The 25,518-nt window shown below is 44.5% G+C and overlaps 1 protein-coding gene across 3 annotated transcripts in view; it reads left to right on the plus strand.

Annotated features, from left to right (window-relative positions):
- The window catches only part of LOC126457105 (long-chain-fatty-acid--CoA ligase 4), a 284,484-nt gene that overhangs the window by 92,234 nt on the left and 166,732 nt on the right, over positions 1-25,518 (plus strand). The gene's annotated exons all lie outside the window — the stretch shown is intronic.

Consider the following 25,518-nt stretch of genomic DNA (forward strand, 5'->3'; position numbering starts at 1 on the left):
GTTTGAAATATTTTGCTCATCTAGTTATCCGGCCGCTGTGGCCCAGCGGTTCTAGGCGCTTCAGTCTGGAACCGCGTGACCGCTACGGTCGCAGGTTCGAATCCTGCCTCGGGCATGGATGTGTGTGATGTACTTAGGTTAGTTAGGATTAAGTAGTTCTAAGTTCTAGGGGACTGATGACCACAGATGTTAAGTCCCATAGTGCTCAGAGCCATTTTAAAAACTTGGGAACCTGTGGTTCAAATGGCTCTGAGCACTATGGGACTTAACATCTGAGGTCATCAGTCCCCTAGAACTTAGAACTACTTAAACCTAACTAACCTAAGGACATCACACACATCCATGCCCGAGGCAGGATTCGAACCTGCGACCGTAGCGGTCGCGCGGTTCCGGACTGAAGCGCCTAGAACCGGTCGGTCACACCGGCCGGCTGGGAACCTGTCATAAGCAAGAATGGAGATTGGATTGAAGGCCTGTAAAGATGTTGTTGTTGTTGTCTTCAGTCCTGAGACTGGTTTGATGCGGCTCCCCATGCTATTCTATCCTGTGCAAGCTTCTTCATCTCCCAGTACCTACTGCAGCCTACATCCTTCTGAATATGCTTAGTGTATTCATATCTTGGCCTCCCTCTTCTGTAAAGATATTTTGTAAAATTATTTTCTTAATTTTTTTGTATCTAAGAGTGTGCAGAACTTTTGAAATGACCCTCGAGATTGGAATAATAGAGAATTGTGAAGGTGGTTCGATGAACCCTCTGCCAGGCACGTAAATGTGATTTGCAGAGATGTGGATGTAGAGCCGGCCGGTGTGGCCGTGCGGTTCTAGGCACTGCAGTCTGGAACCGCGTGACCGCTACGGTCGCAGGTTCGAATCCTGCCTCGGGCGTGGATGTGTGTGATGTCCTTAGGTTAGTTGGGTTTAAGTAGTTCTAAGTTCTAGGGGACTGATGACCACTGATGTTAAGTCCCATAGTGCTCAGAGCAATTTTGTTTGGAAAGTCATGGGTTATTGGAAATCCATCAGGTTGATATCTTTTCGAAAAGCGCCACCTCCGTTTATTGTCGCTGTCGTATTCTAGGACGTCCATAGTATTTTTATGGAGCATGAAATTCCACTATCTGATGCCGGAAGCTCTGTTAATTACCTAGTTAACGTTCCAATAATTCAAGCATTTTCGGTCAATTTATATAGAAGAAAAAAGGCTGTTCCGAAAACTTCAGACAAAACCGGTATATTGTTGTGCTTTTACAATCTCACAATGGGTTTGCACAGTTCGTAAGAGCTGCCTACTATTCTGCGCGGAATCCAAACCGCTTGCACATATTGGGTATTTTTTGTGGCGGCGACGACCTCCAGACGGCTAACGTGTGCGACATCAGAGAACTCGCTGAGCTTTGGTGTTAATGTGACATCATTAACCCACCTTACACATCACATTAACTTCTGAGCTCTGGCCTTCTTATGCATGTACGGACACTTTGCTGTTTGGAGCGTCGCCAAGACCGAGGGTGACGTCACAGAGCGCCACGCTTTTGCACCATTACAGAGAAAGGTTGTACGCATCATTGAGCCGAATTTCAACGTTCTGCTTAGCCGTGTGTATTACTGAACAGCTAACCCGGTTCATAGTACAAGTTGCAGGTTGCCTATCTACCGGCTTCCAGGGGCAACAAAACTTTGATTTTCACTATTTTACGTAATTACTGTCCGAATTTTAAAAAAATTAAAATGCCATTAGTTTACTCATTAAGAGGATTAAACATATGTTAAAGGTTTAACACAGTAAAGCAAATATTACAGTTAAAAACTGTGGTAGGCCCCGCGGTCTAGGGTGCTTTGTGACAATCCGCCCCCCCCCCCCCCCCCCCGCCCTGTCGGAGGTTCGAGTCCTCCCCTGGGCATGGGTGTGTATGTTGTTCTTAGCGTAAGTTATTTTAAGTTAGATTAAGTAGTGTGTTAACTGAGGGACCGATGACCTCAGCAGTTTGGTCCCATAGGTCTTACCACAAATTTCCAATTTTTCTTGAGGCAGCGTAACTCATGGCGCGTAAATTACGAAGACTATTCATCCAGCATTTGACAATGAGAGCGCTTAGTGGTTGCCAACAGATTTTAAACATAATTTCAAACCCTTTTGAGATTTTCTCACGCTTACATGCTGAAAGTCAAATATTTAACTCACTAAGTCATTTTTAAAGTAGTCAGGCTTTAGAAGCAGTTTTTTACTTGGGAATGCGATTATGTAAAGAGTCGGGGGTGGTGGTGGGGTTACTGATAACACCCTTTTACGGAACGGGGATGATTTTTTTAAATGTATAATCGTCGTTCGCGCCTGCATATACAGACATAAGCAGTTCAATTAGAGGTTGCCTTGTTAGATTGATGCACTTCAGCAGTGCAGTACGTAATCTCAGAAATTTACATTTCTGTCATTACATTCTACTCACTATCGGAATAACAGGCGCACATAGGATGTAACTGGCAAAGCACGTTTTATAGTGGTCATCTTCGAAGGATAGCAAATAACGAAATTTTTTTGTGCGTATAGTTGAAGTAGAGAGGATATAAAATGTAGACTGGCAATGGCAAGGAAAGCGTTTCTGAAGAAGAAAAATTTGTTAACATGGAGGATAGATTTAAAAATCACGAAATCGTTTCTTGAAGTATTTGTATGGAGTGTAGCCATGTATGGAAGTGAAACGTGGACGATAAATAGCTTAGACAAGAAGAGAATAGAAGCTTTCGAAATGTGGTGCTACAGAAGAATGCTGAAGATTAGATGAGTAGATCACATAACTAATGAGGAGGTATTGAATAGAATTTGGGAGAAGAGGAGCTTGTGGCACAACTTGACTAGAAGAAGGGATCGGTTGGTAGGACATGTTCTGAGACATCGAGGGATCACCAATGTAGTATTGGAGGGCAACGTGGAGGGTAAAAATCGTAAAGGGAGACCAAGAGATGAATACACTAAGCAGATTCAGAATGATGAGGGCTGCAGTAGGTACTGGGAGATGATGATGCTTGCACAGCATAGAGTAGCATGGAGAGCTGCATCAAACCAGTCTCAGGACTGAAGACCACAAAAACAACATGCAATACAGTGCGAAGAATACCTGGTGAAATCTGTGAGTTCGGGTTGAGTGGCCCTCAACAACGAACGCGCCTCGCCACGCACAAACGTGCGGCTCTGAGCACCGTACAGCGGCGCAGGGTGTTCGTAGGTGCACAGAAATGTTCCCTGCGCGCGCGCCTATAACAATGGAAAACGAGAAACGCCGTCCAAACAGCGCCGCGCAAGAACGAACCATTTCCTTTGATGTATCGACAAAGCGCGGAACTTAATTTGTTGCGCAAAGTAGCGCTGTTTGGCTTCCACACCGCGGCGATACCACACTGAGCCGAACCGCTTTCGTTGTCGCGCCGGTGTGGACACGGCTTTATACAGGATTCGAGATCTCGTACACAGAGCCGCCACCTCTGGGAAAAGCGTCTAGTCTAACCCGACTGGACATCGACTCGAACTGAGATAACGGATACGGGTGCGTCGTTCTATGCTGTTTCATTAATCGTAGTAGTTAGGTGGCGAGTGCCCCATTGGAGTGCCTCAGCCGCAAAGTTACTAGATGTTTTTAAGTCTTAGTTTATCTTGCTGAAAGACCTCGAAAATAGGGCACAGCCAATGGCCTTAATATGTCCAAAAGGTAACGGCTGCTGTACAAGTTATGGCTACGTGAACCAGGGGACGTAGCGTAATGTACTCAGTGACATACTATACCATAACACCACTGGGGCCCTTATGACTAAGGTAATCTGGTAATTTTCGTTGTCCTGGGAGGTTAGAATAATATTCCGTAGTTATTTTGTTCCTTCTCTGAATAAAGTTACTTAAGATATTTCAAAGCGCCTTGGCCCATATATTTTGCCGGTGACGTCGCTTTCGCCTTCTGTGGACCTGAAGAACTGGCTTCTGTCTACTGTCTCGTTTGTTCTCTTGATTCTGCTATGTAGCGGTGAAGCCATGCTCCATCCTTTGTCCCAAACGCGCAAAGAAAATCACTTTTGTTTTTACGATATGCTACGAAACACTATTCGGAAATGTACGATTCGTTTGTGAACTGCCGTGACCAGGCGCGACGGTCTTCTAACATAAAGCTTTCTTCATGCAAAATGTGCGAAAACTTTCATGTGAAATTCATGAAACGTTGGCGCATTCGCGCATTTTCGTACGCCCATCTTCCCGGTTCATATCATGCACTATTTCCATCATTTCTGCTCTAGCTGCACTTTTCGCGGTTCTTATCGGGGGTCGCAGTGGAGGCCTTCCCAACATCATTTTAATAAGTCAGCACATTTCTTCACGGTGGAAACTGAAGGAAAAGAGTCACCATGCACATTTATGAACCTCGGATGAATTTCAGTCTCTTACCTGGGATCCACGCACATTATCTTGCTCAGACAAATGCTTAAGCAAGCTGCCCGTCTCCAGTATTTTTTGACAGCACTAGTTTGTCAAACTTTCAATATATTAAAGAGATCGTCACACATGCATTAATGTCAGTTGGTAATACGATTTCACAAGGTTAACATCCCGATCATCTGAAACGAAGCGAGTGCCGTATTTATATTGGCTGTATCTGGCAAGAAACAGCGACAAAGAGGAAACAGCTCCGAGAAAGGCTGAAAAAAAAGAGTAACTTGTCGCATGTTAATTTAGTGACTGAAATCGGATGGCAGTCTGTTCTTCCTCAGGAGCCTAAAGCAGGGAAGGCAGTGATGTTAGACGCTGGTTCTGTAGCGAAGTCGACGTTCTCACTCGGGAGTCGTGCCATGGGCTTCAAGTCGGGTCTCTAGAGGCCAGTCCAATTTAAGAACGTTATTGTCCACAAACCATTCCCTCTTAGATGCTCCGTCTCCGAAATGGTCCTCTACTGAGCAGTAAGCAGTGCCGTAAAATGTGTTAGTATTCTTCCGAATGTAACGTTTTCTTAGGCCCCATAAGGAGACCTCACCCCTAACCACGAAGAAAGCCCTCATAGCATAACACCATCTCCTCTGTATTTCACTGTTGGCGCTGCATTTAATGGCAGGTCGCATTCTCGGGCATTCACTAAACCCAAACCCTTCCATCCGATTGCCACAGGGTATAGCATGATTCATCACTCCAAATCATTCATTTCCAGTCATCCATTGCGCAGTAGTATCGCTCTTTACACCGCCTCAAGCGCCACTTAAGACTACAGAAATGTGTAGCTGATGAAGAGCTGACTCGACCATCCTGACCCATTCCTTTTATCTCCCTATGCACAGTCATTGTGCTACCTGGAATGCGGGTAGCACTTTGGGACTTACGAGTGATTCCTTCCGCTGATTCATGCGATTTGCTACATCTAGGCCTACTTTGCTACATCTAGGCCTACCCTCTGCGGTGCCCGACTATCCCTGTCACCTACGTGAGATTTGGCTATTCTTGCTTTGGTTTACTTGTGATTGTGTCTCCACGTTTCTACTTCACAATAACATCACCAGTAGTCTACTTCGACAGCTTTAGAAAGGTTGAAATGACGCTATTGGATTTGTTACTCACGTGACATGGGGAATCACTGACGCCGCTGCTCTCGGTAATTAAGTGAAGGTCGTCGGCCACTGCGTTGTCCATGGTGAGAGTAATGCCAGAAATGTGGTATTCTCGGCACACTCTTAACACTGTGCATTTCAGGATATTGAATTCTCTAACGATTTCGCCGGCCGCGGTGGCCGTGCGGTTCTGGCGCTGCAGTCCGGAACCGCGGGACTGCTACGGTCGCAGGTTCGAATCCTGCCTCGGGCATGGGTGTGTGTGATGTCCTTAGGTTAGTTAGGTTTAAGTAGTTCTAAGTTCTAGGGGACTTATGACCTAAGATGTTGAGTCCCATAGTGCTCAGAGCCATTTGAACCATTTTTTTTCCGAAATGGAATGCCCCATGCGTCTAGCTCCAACTACTGTTCCACGTTAGAAGTCTGTTAATTCCCGTCGTGTGGCCTTAACCACACCGGAAACCTTTTCACTGGAATCACCTGAGCGCAAATGACGGCTCCTCCAATCCACTGCCTTTATATATGTGTAAATCGCTATTCCATGGTTTTTGTCACCTCACCTCAATGTAAAGTACAGGCTTTCGTGTAAAAATAAAATTGCTAAGAAAAGCCTATTTGTGTTATTTTTATTTCAAAACGGTACTTAAAAAAAATTACACGCTTCGTAGATATGAGGGGCTCTTCATAGCCAACTACAAAAATTGTTCAAATGGCTCTGAGCACTATCAGACTTAACATCTGAGGTCATCAGTCCCCTAGAACTTCTACTTAAACCTAACCGAAGGACATCACACACATCCATGCCCGAGACAGGATTCGAACCTGCGACCGTAGCAGTCGCGCGGTTCCAGACTAAAGCGCCTAGAACCGGCATAGCCAACTACAGGACGGATTAACTTGCATTTTGACGGGGAACCCGTTGTAAGTTAGTGTTTTTTTTTTGGGTGGAGGGGGGGAGACTGACATAGCGCGGTGGCCTATGGGCGAAATCTAAATTGAGAACTTTTTCTAGAAGGTTCGTACAGTGTTTAAATGGCCAGTGCGAGTGTAGCAGTGTGCACGCGTGAGGATTCGGCCAGTACAGAGGGCGCTGCATGTATAATGCGGCGCTGCGGCCCGACAGCTTAGCGCGCGGCAAACGAGGTGTCCCCCCCGCCCCCTCCCCTCTCCAGCCACACTCATCGCCGCCACGGCTGCCCTCGTTTCCAGAGAATCCTCACAACGCCGCCAGACACTTCTCATCAACATCGCGTCACTGCAAGGCTGCTAGTCGTCACTGCACACAGCGCTGAGCGCACACACCCTGCCCCCGCACCACCCCCCCCCCTCTCTCTCTCTCTCTTTGCAACTACGACGGAGTCCCTACCAAATCCTATACTGCTACTGTTATTCCTTGTATCTCACTCTGAGGCAAAGCTGGCTTCCCATTCTCTCATTCCTCAAGAATGAACAATGTTAATCTGAAATGGGTTCAAACAAAATGCCAACTTTAGAATACTGAGCACGAATGATTGCCAAGTACGACCAAACAATGATCAGAACCTCTCCCAACATCCTTCATGAGTATAGCAAGTGCCGTCAATGTCAGTGTCGCTTGTGAGCGTACTTTCACGAGAATTACAGACTAATATCGCTAATGTCCGACTATTGAGGGACTCTTTAGGTTATTTATCCTAACGAGGGGACCTTACCGAGTGGCCGTCTTCTGATTTCGCCGTAAGTACACGTTTTGAAAGCCATTTCCCGGCCATCAGTTTCCCAAAGCAAGACGATGCAATTAAAATAAAAATAAGTTTGAAGATAAGATGATTTCTTGGCTCAAATGGCTCTGAGCACTATGGGACTTTACAGCTGTGGTCATCAGTCCCCTAGATCTTAGAACTACTTAAACCTAACTAACCTAAGGACATCACGCACATCCATGCCCGAGGCAGGATTCGAACCTGCGACCGTAGCAGTCGCGCGGTTCCGGACTGCGCGCCTAGAACCGCGAGACCACCGCGGCCCGCTAAGATGATTTCTGATCGCTGTTAAGTATAAAACTCCTTTAGCTTATAAAATTATTCGTCAGTAGTAGAGTGCATAATGCGGTCTTTACTGACACATAAAGGGGAAAAGTTTGCAAAAATCGCGAAAATTTCTAGACCTATTAATTTTGAAATTTTTACAAAATATTGTAATAAAAGCTCGGACGGGCATAGGGTACAAACAATTTTTAAAAAAAACCGTATATACAACATGGTGCTGTTTAGTTTTCTTTTTCGCAATCCGTTTTACCAGAAAACTGAGTATTACGAATCTTGTATTTCTGAATCGTCCGAGAATTTGTAATGTTACCCGTTCGTAGGTGAAGACTATTCGAAATAATGTCATTGACACTACTGTCCTCACAGAACCAGAACCTGGAGAGGTCTATATACCATTGATGCCAACCGATTTACGTATTCATTTTAAGTGACTTCAGTTGCTAACCATGGTTTCGTTTGCGATAACAATAAACAAGGCCCAAAGTCAGGCACTTAAATGTGTTGGAATTGATTTACGATCATAGTGCTTTTCGCATGATCAATATTAATGTTGCTCTTCACGAATCGGTAGCTCAGAAAACTAGTTCATTCTCTCACGACACAGTGTGCAAAAACCTAATAATGTTGTATATTCTAAAATTTTATAATTATATTGTGTACAATTTCTAAAAAAAATTACACTTGATAAAAACCCAAAACTGAAACAGAGGAGTGTTTCACTCGTATTCTATATGATTTATTATAATGTCGAAATCCACACCTTCAAAGTGAGTGGAGTCGCCACGACGAGTCGAAATTTGCATCCTGACACAATTTCCAGGCATATGCTAATTCCAATACATATTTAGCAGTTACGAAGCATTGTGGGTTCGCTAATAGATTTATAATCGTGATGTTGCTGGTTCGAATCTCGCCAGTAACAACCTTTTTATCTTTATTTAAATGTCATATTTATCAAGAAATTGAAATGTTAATTCGCAGATACAGAAATAAAATTTTTAATACAGGTAACATCATTATATTCGAATTGTTATAAATTAGATGTTGATACAGACCTGCGAAATGCCGTTTTGTTAAATCAAAGAAATTATATTCATCAATTATTCTGTTCAGTCTCTAGAAATTAAAAAAGTATTTTCTTTTCTGTTTGATGTTTTACATTTATGTACCAAATTTTGTTATGGAAACTTGCATTTTCAAGAGAATGGTAATTAAAAATAAAAAGTTATTCTTACTAAAAATTGTGAGTTAATGTTTGTTAAGTAACATTTGCTTTCCGGTATAACGTGATATGGCTCCAAATGTTTCTTTTTATTAGCAATCACGCTACTTTGAAACGAATGACACACTGTGGCTGTTCACTTCCAAAATCACACACACAAAATCGAAATTAAAGTAACTGTCGTCATACTTCCTCCTGCGTCTGTTAATGGCATGTCATGATACATGTGAAATATCGCATTTCGTACTTACCTTTAAGACCATGCTGACCGGGAAACACAAATCACAAAAAATAAATTACAATTTAAAAAAAAAAAAACGAACTGCACCCTATAGACCTAACCTTCAGACTGTTTGTTGCTGAATAAAAATAAATGAGTCACGTAGTAGGCTGCGATTCGGCTGCCATCTACCCCTCTGGCATAGTAACAACAGTTACTCGCCGGCCCGCTAGGTGTCACTACAGTGTATCTCTAATTGTAAGGTGGTTGACGCTCGAGGGGTTTGCGGCGAGCTGGGGAAGCAAACCCGGCCCCTAATGTACAGCCAAGGGGTGAGGAACCGTGCGAGGGAAGGAAGGCCGAATGCCTCTGCTTCGTGCTTCGCGAACGCGTTAAGTCGCGCACGGATGCAAAGAACGCTTGAATGATATTAATCAAAACTGAAATCGTTTTATCCATTGGCATGTTTAATAAATGTTCTGACTGCAACAATTACGTACTGTTATTACAAGGAAAGCAAGCAGTACGAAATAGAGTGAAGTACAACGCGGCACTCACAGTACTGTCAGCTATGTAACGCTGGCTGCAACCAAAAACAAATGACTACCGGCCGAACCATTCCGACGTCTGCCGATACAGCACTAGGGAGCCGATCGGCCCACACACATTGTTTCTTTTCTTACAAGGCAAGGGGAACTCCCCATCGCACCCCTCTCAGATTTACTCGTATGATGGCTCAATGGTTACCCCGTCAAAAACTGATCACGGATTAAGCATGTAAACAGGAAGGAGGTGTACTGGACTGTGAAAACAGAAGCAAACAGAAACAGTGAACGGTTCAAGCTCAGGATGTGCAGCATCGAGCTTATGTCTGTAGCCACGGCGTCGTGGTTCTTTAGTGACGGTGTTGAACTGCGAAGGGGGAGATCCGTGTTCGAAACTCTCTAGTCCCCCAATTTATTTGTTTATTTTTTTCACAAAATTATGAACTGCGCGTCCGGTCATTGGCGTGTCTGTCCACTGTATTCAAATTTGTGTCTGTGTCATGATGTAACGTTTGTTTGCAACAACGAGGTGAGAGGAAGGGACCTCCACCCGTACGTAGCTCCTGTTTGTTCTACGCAAGTACCACCACATGCTATGACCCTTACGTTCCGTTTTTTAAGTTTTGACTCTTGAATTCCTTTGCAGTAACAAAGTTCACACCCGTTTATTTGTTGCTTTCATTTTGTGAGAAGTCTATACGGCATCTCTCCTGCTCTCATTATTCATCACATTTACTTGCGACGGTAATATATTCTTACCAAATGACTCGCATTCTATCAGTAATGTATGGTGTGACAGTTGCCAAGACTACAGAAGGAGAAAAGATACGTCCGCAACCGGACGAGAGTTCACAATACAGAGTGTACATAAAGACCGGGAACACTCTCAATTATTTATTGCACAAGAACTAAACATTGTACAGCTGTCACAAATATTACACTTTGAAGAGAAACTCTGAAAGTGGTGCTTTTTTTTTTTTTTTTTTTTTATTACAAACATTCGATATGCGAACCATGTGTGACCCAGCAGACGTCAATGCCGTAATCCAATTCTTGCCATACCCGTCCCAGCTTGGCATCGTCGACTGTGGCAGTCGCTTCCCGTATTCTCTCCCGGAGTTCTGATACATTACGTGGTAGAGGCGGTACATACACCAGATCTTTAATGTGTCCCCAGAGAAAAAAGTCACACGGAGTGAGATCTGGTGATTGGGGAGGCCATTTCATGGAACAGAACAGCTCTCCCCTTCTGTAGCACGGCCGATCCATCGATGCGGCAGCTCCGCGTTCAGGTACCCACGAACTTCACGATGAAAATTGGGTGGAGCCCCTTCCTACTGAAAGATGAACGGAGAGTCCCATTGCATTTGAGGCATCAGCCATTGCTGCAACATGTCCAAGTAGGATTATTCAGTGACAGTGCTTTTGGCGAAGAAGAATGGCCCGTACAGTTTTCGACGTGACAAGGCGCGAAAGCATTTACCTTTGGGGAATCACTCTCAATTTCAATGCACTTGTGTGGATGCTTCCCAGATTGGACAATTATGCCTGTAATTAGTGTGAAAAGTGGCTTCGTCGCTAAAAATTAAGCGATCAACAATGCCATCCCCATCCTCATCCAATTATTGCAACTGTGAACAAAACTCAAAACGCTTGTCTTTGTCGTCGTTGAGCTTCTGCACTAGCTCCAGTTTGAATGGATTCATAGACAGCTTCTGTCGCAGGACTTTCCACACTGTCATTGGAGCCATTTCGAGTTCACGGGATGCACGGCGCACCGATTTCTTACCGAGCGAGGTGGCGCAGTGGTTAGACACTGGACTCGCATTCGGAACGACGACGGTTCAATCCCGCGTCCGGCCATCCTGATTTAGGTTTTCCGTGATTTCCCTAAATCACTCCAGGCAAATGCCGGGATGGTTCCTCTGAAAGGGCACGGCCGACTTCCTTCCCCATCCTTCCCTAATCCGACGAGACCGATGACCACGCTGTCTGGTCTCCTTCCCCAAACCAACCAACCAACCGATTTCTTTGGACTCGTGAATGTCTCTCGAACGTGCTCCACATTCACTTCACTCACACTGGGACGTCCGCTTCTCTTTGCCGGGCACAAGCAACCCGTCGTAATGAATTTGTTGTGCCAGTGGTAAATGGCCTTCCTTGTTGGTGGCTTCTTACAGTACTTGGTTCTAAACATCCGTTGAGCAGCTGTAGCACACTCGTTTTTCTCGAACTCCAACACACAGAAAGCTTGCTCTGCATCTGAACTCACCATGTTTGTGACTAGCGCTGACAATCGGCAAATTACCAAACTATGCTGTGGTGGTATACATGAAAAAAAACTTTCAGGGTTTCTCTTCAAAATGGCATATATATGATATTTGTACGATGTTTGGTTCTTGTGCAATAAATAATTGAAAGTGTTCAAATGTTCAAATGTGTGTGAAATCTTATGGGACTTAACTGCTAAGGTCATCGATCCCTGAGCTTACACACTACTTAACCTAAATATCCTAAGGACAAACACACACACCCATGTCCGAGGGAGGACTCGAACCTCCGCCCGGGGCCAGCCGCACAGTCCATGACTGCAGTGCCTTAGACCGCGCGGCTAATTGCAAGTGTTCCCGGAATTTATGTACACCCTGTATATGGGGCACGAAAGAGATTCGAACACGAAATCCAACACCGTGAGCACACAATCACGACGCCGTGATCCTTGCAATTTGCGCGATATTGCACATCTTAAGCATGGACCGTTGACCGTTACTATTTTGCTTCTTTCTTTCATTGTTCAGTATACATTCTTTCTCTTTTCACGTTTGATCTGTGTTCAAAATTTGATGTCCTATCCACTGGGCCATTTTCCCACTAAATCTGAGGAGGTGCAATGTGGAGTTTCCCTTGTTAGAATGCTAATAAACCAAACTTATTTTTATGACACCACCTCGATGCCCCTGGGTGCTGCGACGCACAGTTTGAAAATCTGACTTACACAGCGTTTCGACATTGCGTGATCTCGAACGCTCAGACCCGCACGAAAATATTGTTTTAGAATATAAATCACTCAACTAAAAAACAGTGGTATGAGCCATTCGCATGCAAAAGTACGTGTCTCACCACTAGAGATGTTTGAATGATTAACTGTTCTAAGTCTAAGAGTGGAACTTCGGCAGCGCGAAGAAACAAAATACCGATACAACATGACCAAAAACACACACATTGCAAAGTTGTGATTTATTGCTGTATTTCCCTGTGCGTAAAGTAATTACCCTGTATGAGTAATAATCACTTTCTCCAGAGCTGATAGTGTTGCACAGCTACTCAAAGTGCAGGAGTGGGATTTCAATAAAGTGATCAAGTGTGGCGGGGCAGCATGCATTCCTGGCTAAAGCCAGTTTTTCACATTCGACATCATTTCTGTATTCAAGCAGCGCAGTATCAAAACGCCAGCAGTAATTACATTTTCAAACGTGGCATATGACAATGGATTGGTTGAAAGCATAAATGATGTTGAATGTGAAAATTTGGGTTTGGTTAGATGTGGATATTGTTCTATTCCACTTTGCTTCGACCTATTCGTTGAAATGTCCCACCCGCCCTTCGAAGATTGAAAACCTGTCAACACTATCAGATCAGTAGAAAAGGTTTGTTTTTCACACAGCATAATTATTTAAGTAGAGGGAAATATAATAAAAAGCCACGACGGTGAAATGCTGTATTTATTAAGTATTCGCATTTGCGAGTGTGTATAACCATCAGCAGTAGATTGGAATGACGACAGTGAAAATTTGTTCCGGAACCGGGACTCGAACCCGGATTTTCCGCTTTTGGCGATCGGTCGCCTTACCATTTGGGTATCCGTGCACGAACCATGGCCAGACGCAGACTTCCATATGTCGTCAACCGTGCGTCTACAACCTACACTCACACATCCATTATGTGTATTCCCGCATGATGAAGACGTTTTGCTTGAAATTCACTTGCCTGGTGTCGCGGGTAAATACGATATTGCGGTGCCTCTGTTATTCCGAATTACGATTCAAAGTTCCTTCTTTGGACATGCATTCCTTTGGACATGAATATATGTCCAAAGGAACTCACCGAGCGGGGTGGCGCAGTGGTTAGACACTGGACTCGCATTCGGGAGGACGACGGTTCAATCCCGCGTCCGGCCATCCTGATTCAGGTTTTCCGTGATTTCCCTAAATCACTCCAGGCAAATGCCGGGATGGTTCCTCTGAAAGGGCACGGCCGACTTCCTTCCCAATCCTTCCCTAATCCTATGAGACCGATGACCACGCTGTCTGTTCTCCTTCCCCAAACCAACCAACCAACCAACCAAAGGAACTTTGCATCGTAATTCAGAATAACACAGGCATTGCAATATCGTGTTGAAATATTGTGTTTTTGGTCTTATGATATTGATATTTTTATTCTTCGCGTTACGAAAGTACCTGTCTTAGACCCCGAATAGATGGTCGTTCAAATGTCTCATATGATAAGACGCGCAGTTTTGCATGCGGACGACTCAGACCACTGTTTTCGGGATAAGCGACTTGTACTCTAAGCACATTTTCGTGCGGGTCTTAGCATTCGGGGTTACACGCTATTAGTGTCCTGATGGCAGATGTTTTTAAATATGGCCGACCGGAGTGGCCGAGCGGTTCTAGGTGCTACAGTCTGGAACCGCGCGACCGCTGCGGTCGCAGGTTCGAATCCTGCCTCGGGCATGGATGTGTGTGATGTCCTTAGGTTAGTTAGGTTTAAGTAGTTCTAAGTTCTAGGGGACTGATGACCACAGATGTTAAGTCCCATGAACCGTTTTTTTTTTTCGGGACGTGAACCTTAGGGCGGGAATGGCTGGTGGGCGAAGGGATATGGAGTCTTCATCAAGGGGTGTTGAAATCGAAAGAAGGTGATGAACTTTTTTTCCTCTTTCTTGTGTCTGTGTCCTGCATCGGCTTAGAGTCGGCATGGTTATTGACGGCTTTGGCACGGATAATGTAAGAGCTGTGAGCTGTCACCGATCCTCTTTAAGCTGTATCTAGGAGCAGTCCTTCAGACTTGGCATAGAAAATGCTAGGTTATGGGAGTGACAGTAGAAGACAGCAAGATATTTAGCCTGTACTTTGCAAATGACTAGGTTTTTACTACTAGAAGATAAAAGTTATCTGAGCTATATGATAAGACCGAATAAGGCTGGCCTGAAGATCAACATGAGTGAGTGCTTGGCCGCTGGAAATCGAAATGTAAATAATTTGGATGTAGATCGAGAAGTAATTGTAGGTGTGGAAAGTCAAAATATGTTGGGGTATTATTTAACAAAAACGGCCCAAGTAATGCTGAAATCACAAGTAGAATTAATAAAGGACGACCTGTAACAAGGGCAATGAACACTGTTCTGTGGAACAAACAGATAAGAACAACAACGAAGGAGAGAATCCATGTTACTGTAATCCCGGATGTAGTTTTGTACGAAGCAGAAGCCTGGGACATTAGCAGCAATAATAATAATTTATTATTGTAATGATTGTTGCCCTTTAGGAGAGCGATTGAACTTGAAATCGTACTTTAATCTCCGGATGTTTTTCTACTTTGCTTCCCAAAAACTCTTCATCCTCTCAGAATGCTCCTTCTTCCGTTCTTCTGTCCATTTTTTACCAGGCTGGCGCGATGTTATTTCCTCAAGCTTCACACTTGTGATTTTATTCCGGCAATCAGTGCGGTCTTCGAGATTTTTTATGTTGATCTGCTGCAGATCCCTCTGGACTTCTTTCAGCCATTAATAATAATAATAATAATAATAATAATAATAATAATAATAATAAAATGTTTGTCACTGAGATAGGTTACTTAACACAAAGCTCAAGCTATACTAGGATGGATAGGATAGCAAATCACGTAATCCGACAAAGAATGAAAATGTATAGGGATATCTGTGACGATATCCAACAAAAACAGGTCATGTGGCTTGGCCATGTGAATAAGATGAATGAAGACAGGATACCAAATAGGATACTGTGGTGGACAGGATACCAAATAGGATACTGTGGTGGATACCATCCCAGCGGAAGAAAATGGGTCGCCCACGACGCAGCTGGCAAAATCATATGGAGGGGGGATACCCTGTACCCCAGCCTATAGTGTTATTGATGTGAAAGTGAGCGAACGTTTTCTAAATGTTTGCGAATCGTGTAACTGAGGCGGGAATTGGGTACCACCCGGGCATTCACCTAGTTAGATGTGGGAAACCGCCTAAAAATCCACATCCAGGCTGGCCGGCACACTGACCCTCGTTGGTAATCCGCTGGGAGGATTCGATGAGGGGCCGGCGCGCGTACCCGTCCCGGAAGCGGTGCTTCGATGTGCACAGTTATCGGAGCGGATCGGAAGAAAATGATTAACAACCTTCGAAATTCCGCGCAGTCAAATTGCAAATTTCAAACTCGCAGTTATTCGTTAGACGACTTCTAATGGAGAAGCTAGTAAAACGTGTGGTTGGACGAACCCAGTGTGGCGTTGTGTCGCATAAAGAATAATCTGCAAATTACTGTTCCATTAAGAAAATCCTACATACGGCCAAAAACTGGAAAACATCCGGAACTTGAGCTAGGTTTCTTCCTTTGTACTATCATAAAAGAAAAGATTCGCAGGTTTATGGGCAGAAAAGGCCGCTCTATCCGATGAAGTACTTCACTAGCACATACTGCCGGAAGGTGTTGCCGTGAAACTCGTCAAGTATCAGAGGCACGTAAACCAAAAGCGGCAGTGGCACTCACGCTTTACACTGGATCGACAACGCCGACGAGCTGCCCGTCTTTTCAAGACTTGCCAAGCAATACGACAGTGGACTACACACATCAACAAACCTTTTCCATCACCCCTATATGTCGTGCAGGTGTGTTGTTGTTATGACTGTTCCTGTGCCGCTGTGAAGATCACCACTCAGTTGTTTGTAAACATACACACAGTTATCGTGAGCGCTACGTATGGGTAGAACGCAGCACTCGACTGTATTACACAGCATTTCAGTTGAAAGTAAAACACCATGTCTGTGGAACTGTAGAGTGAACCTCCATCATGCCACGAAGGACAGTCGCCACCAATGATTAGCTCCGCGCCATCACGCTAGGCACAGGCTTCTCACCCTAGGAAGTTGCTAGATGTATGCACCGAAGTTAAAGTAATATGGTGCGGACACGGAATCGTTTCCATTTGACAGATGGTGTTGGAGGCTTACACCACACAGGCCGTCCACATTCGACATGTGCACATAATGATCGCTATCTTCGGCCTCTGAGGCAAAAGAACGATGGGCTAAGTGTTCCAGAACTGAATTCGGCGTTCGAAAAGGCTACAGGACGTCATTCGTCACGTCAAACAGTTAAGAGACGATTACATGATCCAGATCTCCATTCTCAACGACCATGACGAGCACTGCTTCGTACACTACAACACCATGGACTCAAATATGGCCAAGAAAGAATGCAGAATGGACGCCGCAGGATTGTCGTCAGGTGTTGTTTACGGACGAAACTCGGATCTATTTTTTCGCTGATAATCGCGGACAATGTGTTTGGAGAGAACCCGGTAATATCGAACGCCTCCAACACTGTGTCCCACATGTGCAACAAGGTGGTCGTGGAGAGATGTACTGGAGTAGCACATTACATGGGACCACCGTACACCTCTCGCGGTTGTTGAGGGCAGTCTCTTTGCGCTGCGGTACAGGGACGAGATTCAAGAACCAATAGTGTGACTGTATCGCCAACTTTTTGTTCACAATTTGATCTTGATGGACCATGACTCACGGGCTCGTCGTGCTGTTCTCGTGAAAATGTGTCGGATCGATTGAAACGAGCTGTGTTTGGATGTCGACAACGGCCACGTGCTCTGCGCACGTTACACCGTATCGCCACTGAAGAATGGGACGATTTGCTGATCTCATCTATGATATTCCACGATGGATTCCAGCCTGCATCCGAGCAAGAGTACGTTGCTCAGTAGTGCTGTGAAAATCCCCCCCGTGGGAAACAGGCAGTTCTATCGTTACAAAATGGTTCAAATGGCTCTGAGAACTATGGGACTTAACATCTTAGGTCATCAGTCCCCTAGATCTAAGAACTACTTAAACCTAACTAAGCTAAGGACATCACACACATCCATGCCCAAGGCAGGATTCGAACCTGCAACCGTAGCAGTCCCGCGGTTCCGGACTGAAGCGCCTAAAACCGCACGGCCTTATCGTTACACTTTTTTATTTATTTGGTCATCTGGATACATTGCAAATGAATATGTACGCATGTTTCAGAGCCAATTTTTGTTTTCTTTATTGTGTATTTCGCAGTAAAGAGGTAATGCAAAACTTTTATTGATTTATGTGTAAAGAGGTGAAAAAATCTCACTAAGAAAAACTGGAAGAGAAAAACTAAGAATTACCGTCTTGTTTGCAATTGTCGTAGGAGGAGGAAAGCTGTGCTCCAATATTATTCTGAACTGTAACTTTGTCCAAGGAAAATTCGATTAACTGAAGCTTTCGAAACCGCTTCGCCAACCCAACGCAAACTGTGACCTTTCAGCTTAACTTAGACGTAAGACTGCACTACAGATCAGTATGTCATGACAACCTACATTCCTAAAAATAATATAGACGCAAAAAATATTCAAGTGTTCTCTTCCTGCTTAAGCATGTATGACGTCACACTCTTCATCTTCATGACGTCAAACGGCGGAGCTGACATCCGTTATCGGTAGGTTCACTTGACCCGGAGAATATGCCTTCACAGTTAGTGATTCGTTGCCAAGAAAATGCTAAATGACAAAAACATCAATGATGAACTGGCTAGCTACTGTTTGGAGTCGCTGACCTTGTTCGCTGCTCGAGAAGAGAGCTTTGCCAGTGTTGAATGCCTTTAGAGGTCACTTCAGACCTGAAATAAAGATTTTTCTGAACAGTTGAACTGCACATGTTGGCCATATGTGGTAATAAAATATAGAATAATAAATTTAAAACAATATTGCGGACTGAATTATGATCACAGTGCCTGTCCAGTCTTTGAAATAAATTGTCATAAAGAAGGAACGAGCTACGAGACAGCAGTAGTCGTCTGTTATGTCACAGGTGAAATATATGTTATCTGTTCGCTATCTCCTGTCTTGGTTGAAGACTATCGACCAGAACTTGAGACAGTAATGTTTATCGACCAACAGTGACCTTCAGAGATATTCATCACGTTGCATTCAAAGTACAGTCGGTTCTCTGTATCTTTAATGCACATTATCTGCAGAGAAATCTTGTTAACATATCTTCAAGAAATGCTTGTGGTTAATAGCTAACAATCAAGGTCACAGTTGTCCCCCCCCCCCCCCCCCCCCCAGGAACTACCCACTTTCCTGCTGCCTGACCCAGTATACTCGCATGCAGCGTCTGCTTATCGTCCCAAATTTAGCATTTCATTTATTCTTGTGGCTGGAAGCTGTTCTTGCCACCACATCGACAGTTAAGCTGGTCGGAACCAAGTTTTTACGACTATCTGGTTGGACAAAGACGGATGAACATAGCCGATTTTTTTTCTTCCAAATTTAATTGTCTATTTCGGACGCTGACAACAATCTCAAGTCTTGGAAGTGAGAAAACGCAGTTGTAGGGTGCACGATACAAGAGGTTTCAGACCGCCTCCATGTTCTAATGAGAGTGGCTACTGCCGACCGGCTCATTTTTTTCTGTAATGGAAAAGGTCTGTTCCGTCATACACACTGCCTCGCGAGAGCAATTGAGAAACTGCCTGAGCAGATAGACAGCGAAATTTTTACTCAAGCCTCTGAAGTGTCGTCACATCAAAAGGCATCCACCAGGTAGAGACCCCACACTAAGTATACACTAACGGAAAAAAATTGCAACACCAAGAAGTTGTGCGACACAAACGAAACTTTATAGGCACGTTTCTACACCTGAAAGATGAGGTCTATTCGGATTTCGCCCGAGTCGCATAAGAGTGACGGTAATAGCGAAACTCAAGGCTGCTTTAAAGACACGAGGTAACGGTTGTGAGCTTTAGTTACCCTTGATATTCGACGTGGTGAGTTGATGTTAGTCAAGAATGCATTTAAGGTGACAAAGACGCCATTATCAACACCTCACTGAGTTTGAACGAGGTCGTGTAACATGGTTACGAGAAGCTGGATGTTCCTTCTACGATACTGCAGAAAGACTTGGCAGGAATGTAGCCACGATACAAAATTACTGGCAGTGGCGATCACGAGACTGTACGGTCACAAAAATACCGCGCTCTGGACGCCCACGTGGCACTGCCAAGAGGGAATACCATCGTGTTCGGCGTATGACTCTCGCGCATCGTGCTGCATCTTCAGCAACAATTGGCCCCACAGTGATACAACTAGTTCCTACGATCGGTCACTTCAAGGACCGCTCCTAACTAGACGCCGTGTAGTGTGCATATCACTAATCCCAAAACCACCGCCGCCTTTTGTGACTTCGGTTGTGTCAAGCGAGAGCTCATTGAAGTGTAGGGTTGAGGACTGTTGTGTTTACTGATGAAATCTGGTTCTGCCTCGATGCCAGTGATGCCCTCGTATTGGTTAGGAGAAGACTAGGTAAGGCCCACAACCAACCTGTCTGTGTGCTAGACTAACTGGAGCTGCCCATGGAGTTACGGTCCAGGGTGCGATTTCGTATGACAGAAGGGGCAGTCCCGTGATTATCCCGCACCCTAACTGCAAAATTGCACGTCAGTCACGTGATTCGACATGTCATGCTGTCACTCATCAACAGCATTTTAGGGAGTGTTTTCCAACAGGATAACGCGCGCACACACAGCGCTGTTGTAACCCGACAAGCTCCACAGCGAGAGAGCCGGCCGCCGTGGCTGATCGGTTCTAGGCGCTTCAGTCTGGAACCACGAGACCGCTGCGGTCGCAGGTTCGAGTCCTGCTCGGGCATGGATGTGTGTGATGTCCTTAGGTTGGTTAGGTTTAAGTATTTCTAAGTTCTAGGGGACTGATGACCTCAGATGTTAAGTCCCATAGTGCTCAGAGACATTTGAACAACAGCGTGTCGACATGTTGCCTTGGCCTGCTCGTTCACAAAGTCTGTCTCCAGTCGAGCACATACGAGACATCATAGGAAGAAAACTCCAGCATCATCCACAAGCAGCATTAATTGCTCTGTGTTGACCGACAAATGTCACAGGCGTGAAACACTATCCCACAAACTGACATCCGGCAATTATACAACACAATGCATGCACTTTTGCATGATTGCATTCAACATTCTGCCGGTTATACTATTTGTTAATGTACTAGCATCTCACATCTGCAATTGGCTTATCTCGAACATACATTAACCTGTGATATTGCAATGTTAATCACTTAAATATGTTCAAAAATGGTTCAAATGGCTCTGAGCACTATGGGACTTAACATCTGTGCTCATCAGTCCCCTAGAACTTAGAACTTCTTAAACCTAACTAACCTAAGGACACCACACACATCCATGCCCGAGGCAGGATTCGAACCTGCGACCGTAGCGGTCACGCGGTTCCAGACTGAAGCGCCTGGAACCGCACGGCCACACCGACCGGTTTTAAATATGTTACCCAGACGAACGTATTCCGAAATTTCATTACTCTACATTAATTATTTTTTGGTGCTGTGATTTTTGTCCGTCAGTATATTTATCGCTGCGAATTTTATTTTATTTATTTCTGATAGTTTACAGAAAATTGGAAGTCAAAATTTTAAAAAAGCGCTTTTTTTATAAAATCTTGCCAAAGTGCAGTGGTACTCTTGACGCCATTCGCATCACTGGGGATACACCCTTTTTGCCTATTTCCAGTAACCTTTTAGTTTATGTCAAATATTTTCATTCCATCTTAATATCTTACTTCATAACCTAACTTTGTGTATCCTGCTACGTTCCTGACGAATTTCATTTCGTCTGCCTGTTATCTTGTTTTCTCTCGCTCTCTTTCCTTTTTTCCATTACTCAATATTCATTCCCATACACCAATTTTCCCACTGCTCTTTATATATACATTGACGGTATTGTACGGCTATGTAAAATGGAACTACAGAATTATACGTAAGACTTATTTAGCAAAATGTTGTAAGTGGTGATAAAAAGTTTTCGTTTGAGGGCGTTGCTGCAGCTTATATCAAGTAGTGCGTCTCCGATGGGTGTATATAAGCACCGAAATGTAGGCAAGGGACTAGCGTAGCAATCGTGTCATTCCGATGTGTGTGCGGTCAGTACGGAAACTTGACCTATGGCGACATTATTACCAAATGCGTTCAAACAGGACTAACATGCTTTCCTCTCGTGGCTGCCGAAGGACAAACGCCGGTAGACACCCATCGGAAAATGAAGATTCTGTATGGGGCAGCATGTCTGCTGAAAGCCCCTGTCCCAAGAATGTCAAGAACCAGCCACCTCCAGAATGAGATTTTCACTCTGCAACGGAGTGTGCCCTGATATGAAACTTCCTGGAAGATTAAAACTGTGTGCCGGACCGAGACTCGAACTCGGGACCTTTGCCTTTCGCGGGCAAGTGCTCTACCAACTGAGCTACCCAAGCGCGACTCGCGCCCCGTCCACACAGCTTTACTGTTTGGAGGGTAGGAGGCGACATATTGGCAGAAGTAAAGCTGTGAGGACGGGGCCGAGTCGTGCTTGGGTAGCTCGGTTGGTAGAGCACTTGCCCTCGAAAAGCAAAGGTCCCGAGTTCGAGTCTCGGTCCGGCACACAGTTTTAATCTGCCAGGAAGGTTCAAACCAGCCACCTGCTGGAAAAAGTGATGCGCACCCTCTTCTTTAATTGCGAGAGCCCATTGCTCATTTATTTCAAGGAACCTGGTGTCTCTATCCCTGGGGAACGATACTGCGCAACACTTTAAAAATTACGGCAAATTAAGGCAAAATGCCCGAAAAGAAAAACAGCGACAAGAGGTGTTGCTGCTTTATTATAATGCACCTTCCCATATCGCAAATGTCGTAACGCAGAACTTACGCCATCTCAAGTGGGAGAGACTTCCTCTCTGTCTTCTTCCGGTTGGCCTCCATTCAAAAATCTTTTTAGTTGTTCTTCCAGTATCCATCCTGAGGACATGCCCAAGCCAGGCTGTTCGTCTACTTTTTATAATTCTTACGATATCAGCTCATTGTATGAGGCGATCCAGCTTAGTATTCGTCATAGATATCCAGAAACCATTATTACCCCGAACTGCCCCATAGATCTTGCGCAGCCCTCTACATTCAGATATCCTGAGCTGCTGCTCATCAACACTCGCTAGCGTCCATGCTTCGCATCCTTAGGTTACAACTGTTCTGATCATGACCTTACATAGTTGCAGCTTCGGCTGCCTTTTAATAACATAAGAGACCAACAATTTCTTAAACGTGTGGAAGCATCTATTACTACTTAGAATGCGCAGTTTTATTTCAGTTGAGATGGAACTTGTGCTGTTAATATTAGATCCCAAATAGTCAAAGTTCTGCACAGGTTGCCAGCATATAGGGATCATTTCTCATACCTGAACTGTACACATTGGCCCTCTTCTATTTTCTTCAAACTTACAGGATTTGAAGGTCAGTGCCTGGACGGCAGTTTCCGAAAACAGTAGGAAGAATTTCTGCAAGACTGGAAATCGTACTTGGTGGTCGATTTAGTTCAGAAATACTTTTCTTCTGCCCTAATGAGAGGACTGTTACATAAGTAAACGTCCGAAAAAGGAGGCACGCATATATAGACTGTATTCTTTTTTTAAACAGCTGACGAATGGTTTGACATAACTCTTATTACATATGCCTTTATGTGTGAGAACAACTTGAGCGTAATACACTGATATATGTAGCTACATATATTCTAGCGAAGCTTACAGAGATTGTACAAGCAGCCGGAGTCACTCTTTGTACTTTGATCTGCCGCGGACAAGCGTACAGAGTCCGAAAGACTAATCTCTCGGTTCTGAGCTATAAACAGAGAGAAAAAGTCACAGATAATGTTGAGACCTTTATTCCGCTCTGTGGAAAAAGTAACGGATCTCATCTTGTTTGTGAGGCAGTACGTTGCTTTGACGCTAATATCGTTGAGTGTTGGACAGAGAAGAGAATGTGATAGCAGAAAACGATTATTTGCAATCTTTCTCTGAAGGGTAACGTGATCCAGCACGGAGCATCGCCTGCGTGCTTTCGGCAATCACAGTATCACCAGATGGCTAACTGGAAAAGGAATATTTTGTATTAAATGTCCCTTGGACGTGGAGGTTATCAGTAGAGGCTCGGTCAGGGGCACATTGGACTCTCATTCGGGAGGACGGCGGTTCACATCCTGGTTCATTCATTCAAATTTAGATTTTCCGTTATTTCACGAAATCGTTTGAGGTAAATGCCGGGATGGTTCCTTTAAAGGGCAAGGCCGATTTCCTTCCACATCCTTCCAACATTCCGAGGTTGTGGTCCGTCTCTAATGACCTCATTGTCGATGGAACGTTAAACACTGGTCTTCATTTCTTCGGACTGCAGAAAGGATAGAGGAGGAACTTAGCTAAGCCGTTTTCAAAGGAACTGACCCGGCATTTGCCTTAAGTGATTTGTAGAAATAACGGAAAATCTAAATATCTGTGGCTGGAAGAGAATTTGAACTGCTACCTTCCCAAGTGCGAGTCCGTTGTCTTAACCGGTGCATAACTTCGCTAGGTGACAGCTAACAGAACAACTAACTTGAAAGAGAAAATCTTTGGGGGTACCCCATCCGATCGATAACGAGACAGTCACCCCTAGTCATTTATTTCGTTGGTTAAGAGCTACACTCAGTGAATGTCACGAAAATGCCACACGGGAGCCATACACCACACCACCACACGGAATGACGAACGAGGCGTTTGCGGAAGAGATTTAGGAACTGTGCCTTTGCGCCTACATTAATGACTTTTGCAAGCACTCTGATGACGTAATTTTTCAAGTAGAACATGCCTTCTCCGTTCCGATAGCAAGGTTGGAGTGAATATTATTTAATGTTGCCCTCTTCCTACCTACTTGTCAACTACAGATTAATGTTAAGAATACCTTAAGATGTGCCGTCACACCCACCTTATAATGACCTAGCTGAGTAGCCGGGATTGCCCGGGTATGTATTTATTCCAGTCTTTTAGGAGCCCATCCCCTCCTCCTCCCCCCCCTCTCTGACCCAATCCTCTCTTTACATAGATTATGCTCTTCCCCCTTCACTCTGTATGTCTGTTCCTCTCTCCTGTCTGTTCAACAGCTCCTCCTGCCGCCCTCTCTTTGTCCATCACCACGTTATCATTTCCACCCCTGTAGGATGCTGGTGGCTCTCACCCCCACAGTATTTCTTTCCTGACAGCAACTAACATGTATAGCAAGTTTGGTTGAAATCGATCCAGTCTCTCTTGCTTCCCGCAGCTTTGCCCGGCTTAGCACAAGTCTCATATGTTTCATCTATATTTATCATATTTTATACATATTTGTGCACGTATTTCACCTGTATCTCTAGCGAATTTCACTCTGCGTTTCGCTTTCATGCAGCTCAATGTTTATCTCCTGAACTATGTGTCGTACAACGTGATATTTTTGCTGGTGCATTCAGCGGTATATGTGAATATTGTTTGCAAAACGTGTTGCGAATGGAATTTGTAGTGAAGAAGTAGTAAATTAAAATGTCTGGCCTGATGCGGCAGTTTTACTGCGTGAACAGCGAAAATTGAATAAGCGATAAACTGTTTTCCTTTGATAATTTTGTGGGGGTGTCAGCGAGAAAAAGTCTCTCACAGGTTTGAAATCGCGTGTAAAATTTGTTACAGGTCACTAAGTGCTCTCATTCTCGCATACTGGATGAATATAATCCGGATATCTGCGCGTCGTTAGCTATACTTCCCCCTCCCGCCCCCA

The sequence above is a fragment of the Schistocerca serialis genome, chromosome 2 (assembly GCF_023864345.2).
Source record: "Schistocerca serialis cubense isolate TAMUIC-IGC-003099 chromosome 2, iqSchSeri2.2, whole genome shotgun sequence".
NCBI classification, from domain to species: Eukaryota; Metazoa; Arthropoda; class Insecta; order Orthoptera; family Acrididae; genus Schistocerca; species Schistocerca serialis.